At 39.7% G+C, this 5,397-nt stretch overlaps 1 non-coding gene across 1 annotated transcript; it reads left to right on the forward strand.

The window, feature by feature from the left end:
- The first annotated feature begins 3,623 nt into the window (after positions 1-3,623).
- LOC142871603 (U5 spliceosomal RNA) lies at positions 3,624-3,739 on the forward strand. Its single transcript, XR_012919841.1, has one exon. It is a non-coding gene; the product is annotated as a U5 spliceosomal RNA (small nuclear RNA).
- The last annotated feature ends 1,658 nt before the right edge of the window (positions 3,740-5,397 follow it).

The raw sequence follows: 5,397 nt of genomic DNA on the forward strand, positions 1-5,397 counted from the left end.
ACAGAAGGTCCCGAGGGTCGGGACAGTGAAACCCTATCTTTAAAAAAAAACAAAAACATACCAGAATAAAATTCTGATGCATGTTACAACATGTATGAACCTGAAAGACATTATGCTAAGTGAGATAAACCAGAGACAAAAGGACAGAAAATAGAATGGTGGTCACCAGGGGCTAAGGGAGGAAAAATGGCGAGTGTTATTATTTAATGGACATAGAGTTTCAGTTTGGGATGATGAAAAAGTTCTGGAATTGGGCCGGGCGTGGTGGCTCACGCCTGTAATCCTAGCACTCTGGGAGGCCGAGGCGGGCCGATTGCTTGAGGTCAGGAGTTCGAAACCAGCCTGAGCAAGAGCGAGACCCCGTCTCTACTTAAAAATAGAAAGAAATTAGCTGGACAACTAATATATAGAGAAAAAAAATTAGCTGGGCATGGTAGTGCATGCCTGTCATCCCAGCTACTTGGGAGGCTTAGGCAGCAGGATTGCTTAAACCCAGGAGTTTGAGGTTGCTGTGAGCTAGGCTTACGCCATAGCACTCACTCTAGCCTGGGCAACAAAGCGAGACTCTGTCTCAAAAAAAAAAAAAAAAAAAAGTTCTGGAATTGGATAGTAGCAATGGTTGCACAACAGTATGAATATTAAATATGCCACTGAACTGTATACTTAAAAATGGTTAAAATGGTAAATTTTATTTGTGTATACTCTATCACAATGGAAAAAATGAAATGTAAAAAAACTGAAGAGGCCGGGCATGGTGGCTCACAGCCTGTAATTCTAGCACTCTGGGAGGCCGAGGTGGGAGGTCAGGAGTTCAAGATCAGCCTGAGCAAGAGCGAGACCCTGTCTCTACTAAAAATAGAACGAAATTAGCTGGACAACTAAAACATATATATATATATACAAAATTAGCCGGGCATGGTGGCACATGCCTGTAGTCCCAACTACTCAGGAGGCTGAGGCAGAAGGATTGCTTGAACCCTGGAGTTTGAGGTTGCTGTGAGCTAGGCTGACACCACGGCACTCACTCTAGCCTGGGCAACAAAGCGAGACTCTGTCTCAACAACAACAAAAAAGACTATGTGGTACTGTCATAGGATAAACATGCAGACAAATGGAACAGAATTCACCATCCAGAAATAAACCCTTATATTTATGATTCATTGATTTTCAACAAATGTGTGAAGGCAATTCGATGGGAAAAGGATAGAGCTAGGCTGACGCCACGGCACTCACTCTAGCCTGGGCAACAAAGCAAGACTCTGTCTCAAAAAAAAAAAAAAAAAAAAAAAAAAAGAGAAGTAAAAATGTTAGGCTTAAAGAATTCAAACCCCCCCCCCTCAAATTTCCAACCAAACCTCCTATAAAACCCATCCTTCTCCCCTTCCCATGGGTGTATTAGGCCAGTAGCCTTTGCCAGACCCTAGGGAGATAAGGAATGAAAAGCAAAAGGAGAACTTACTTTCCTTATTCCTCCTGATAAGGACTATGCTTATCCTTCCCCATTGTTCCCTGGGGAGATAAATGAATGGAATGCAAGAGGGGAACTTACTTTTCTCATCCCTCCTGGTCATTTGAAAAGAATTTATTTACTCCTCCCAGAAAAACCCTCTATAAAACCCAAGGCTCTTCCCTTTTCTCTCCAGGATGCCTTTTTCAGCCTCTACCCATCTGCACCTGCATGTTTAAAATAAAGAGCAAAAAAATAAATAAATAAAAAATAAGTGGCCAGGCACAGTGTCTCACACCTGTAATCCCAGCGTTTTGGGAGGCTGAGGCAGGAATCACTTGAGCCCAGGAGTTCAAGGCTGCAGTGAGCTATGATTTCACCACTGCACTCCTGCCTGGGCAACAGAGCAAGATCCTGTTTCTTTGTGGGGGAAAAATAAGGATAAGACTTGGAAAGGAAAAAAAGTTGTTAGTCTCAGATGATAGGCTCTCTGCATAGAATATCCAAGAGAATCTACTGACAATCTGTTAGAACTAAAGAGTTTAAGGTTGCTGAATGCAAGAGCAAGGCAATGCTGAATGCAAGAACTCAACTGCTTTACTAGATACCAATAATAAGCAATTATAAATTGCAATTTAAAAAATCTATACTCGCCACAAACCTACATGATATTAGGATTAAAATAAATTTAAGACAAAATCTTAATGGCATAATTATAAAACTATATATATATATTTTAGAGACAGGGTCTCACCATGTTGTCCAGGCTGGTCTTGAACTACTGGGCTCAAGCCATCCTCTCTCCCTCAGCCTCTCAAAGTGCTGGGATTAGAGGCTTTGGGCCACCGTGCCCAGCCTATGAAGCTATATTGAAAGACAGTTATAAGTAGACCTCAATAAAGGGGAAGGTTTACAATACAATATCCATGAATATATATTATATATTATAATAATATAAAAAATTGATTCAAATGCCAAAAAAGTTTTCCTTTTCAGGTTAAGTACATTTTTTATTAAATGTCAAGTGTTCATTAAAATGTATTAAGTAACTCTTTTTCTTTTATTTCTATTTTTCATTTTTTAAAATTCATTTTCCAAGAGACAAGCAGGTTCAACTCTTTTATTTTTTTATTTTTTTTATTTTTATTTTTTTTTTTATTAAGTAACTAACTCTTCAGCTGCATAGAAATGGGAGTGTGGCCACACAGTGGAGGGACCAACCACATTTTGGGACCAAACGTCCTTGAGGCTCTGTGACTTTCTCTGGAGTCTGGAATAGCTGAAACTCCAACAGTATCCTTATGCTCATTTCTTATTCTCCCCCTCTCCTTAGTGACCACTGCCCAGGTGGAGCAGAGCAAAGACCAGAAGGTGAATTTCCCCTAAAACCCAGAAGCAAAGAAACACTCTCTAAAGACGCAATGTTAGCAAAAGGTGGCAGGGCGAAAGGGTGCCTGGAGAATCACCCCTGGCCTTATTATAATATTATTTTTAGAGTGGTGGCTTCCCACCCCACTGGTCTTCTTAAAAATATCTTTAAAACTCTTCAGTATGTCTCACATACAACGTACATTCTGTATGCATCGTTCAAAGAAAAGTAATGAGATAAAACCCTGATGTGTCCCTTCCAGTTTAAGGCTATTGCCAACACCTTTGAAACCCTCAGTGGGTCCTTTTCCCCAGTCACACCCCTCACTCCACCGTGCCACTATCCGAATTCGTATTAACCGTTCCTTTGCCATTTAACGTCCCTCCCTGCCCCAACTATTGGAAAACTCCTTTACTTAAAATGAATCATATTCAAAGTCCCAGTGTACAAAAAGATAAAATCAGGATCTCTCAGGGTAACCAGGACGGAATTTAAGTCCCAGGCAGCAAGGTCTCCACTTCGCCCCCTAAAGGTGGCCCTAAGAGCACAGTGAATACTAACGCATTTCCGGAGTCCAAGGACGATTATTCAGGTTAATTTGCATACCCATAATACACTGCAAACGGTATAATAGTATTTCACAGAAAAACAAATTTCTGTAGTGCTCACCTTTTGTAAGGATGAGAATTTTTATTTGCAACACTTTTTATATAAACTTCTGTGGAAGGAAGTCTTTTGATGCGTAGGCACCATCAGTGTACATGGAGTTGCTGTTACCCGAGAGATGAGTAACAGGCACTGTAGGGTATACTCTGGTTTCTCTTCAGATCGTATAAATCTTTCGCCTTTTACTAAAGATTTCCGTGGAGAGGAACAATTCTGAGTTTTATACCAATTTTTTGAGGTCTTGCTTTAGCAAGACTCCACAAGCAGTTAAAAGATAGAAAAGCTTTGTTCGTGTTGGTAATGAAAAATATGGGAGTGTGTTGTTAGTTTCAATGGTGTTTTTTGGTTAATTTGTGTTGGAGGGAGGAACTTGTTTTATCATGACTTGCTCCCTAATGCGTGAAGTTTTGTTGGATATCTTTGTTTTGTGTTCTTCAAACTTGTTCATTTTGTAGTTTTTAGTTGTAGTGGGTTTGGTTTTACTGTACAAATATAATGTGAGGCACAGATGGAACTTTTAACTTTGTAAGCAGCCGCATTAAATAAATAAAATGAAACTCGTGAAATTGAGCTTAATAGTGTATTTAAATTAACCCAAAATGTTATTTGTATGTGTAGTTAATATAATTACTGAGATGTTTTACTTTTAGTTCATGCTGCAGTCTTTGCTTTGGTAGGATTTGTCTGTTTATTTAGAGATAGGGTCACGTTCTGTGGCCCAGTCTGGAGTGCATTGGTGTGATTATAGCTCACTGCAGCTTCCCATTCCTGGGCTCAAGTGATCCTCCTGCCTCAGCCTCCCGAGTAGTTGGGATGGGACTACAGGCAAGTGCCACCATGCCAGGCTAAGTTCTTATTTAATGAGAAACAACGCACTTTTCTTATCAGCTCTTTCTTTTCCAGGAGGCATTATTTGTTGGAGTCACTGCTCTGTTTCAGTTTATTTTCTTCGATTTTATGAATCTTTAGCTTTTATGCTATTTATTTTGGGGATAGTTATTAACTTTTCTGCAGCTAAAAGGTTCTGAATATACAGTTCCCTTATCAAAGGCCTGTGGGTAACCAGACTCTAGGACGCTGTCAGCACACACATCCCTGCCCCTTCCTGGCTGCAATCCCTTTTCTTGCCCTAATTAGGGTCAGACACTAATCTGACTTTGGTGGTAATCATTTTCTCACTTTCCTTTTCTTTTATGCTGCATTCCTAAACCAACAAATCTAATTTCTCGATTGGCAAAAATGCAATCATACTCTAAGTTATTTTGTAACTGCTTTTTTTCACTCAATGTTCTGTTTTTTTTTTTAAAGCAATTTGTCCAGCAATATAGTAAAGAACATGTGTCAGTGTTTTGTTTCAATTTACTGCAAGGAAAAGACCTTTAGGAGACCAATTCAATAATTCACTTCTTGGTTAGGACATTTTATAGGAAAAAATACTAGTTACATAGTTATTGTTGGACTAGATACACAGTAAATGAATGGTTAAAAGTCACTAACCACTCTGGGAGGCTGAGGCAGGAGGATGGTTTAAGCTCAGGAGTTCGAGACCAGCCTGAGCAAGAGGGAAACCCCATCTCTACTAAAAAAATAGAAAGAAATTAATCGGACAACTAAAAATATATAGACAAACTTAGCCGGGCGTGGTCACACGTGCCTGTAGTCCCAGCTACTTGGGAGGCTGATGCAGGAGGATTGCCAGAGCCCAGGAGTTTGAGGTTGCTGTGAGCTAGGCTGACGTCATGGCACTCTATTCAGGGCAACAGAGTGAGACTGTGACTCAAAAAAAAAAAAAAAAAAGCCACAGCAAATCTTATTGTAATAATAATGGAGAAAAATGCTCACTTAAATGCAAGTTTCCCTTTCAGGCAAAAATTTTGGAATAGATTTAGCTGAAATATATTTTTAAAATTCCTAT

This window comes from Microcebus murinus, chromosome 6 (assembly GCF_040939455.1).
Source record: "Microcebus murinus isolate Inina chromosome 6, M.murinus_Inina_mat1.0, whole genome shotgun sequence".
Classification (NCBI taxonomy): Eukaryota; Metazoa; Chordata; class Mammalia; order Primates; family Cheirogaleidae; genus Microcebus; species Microcebus murinus.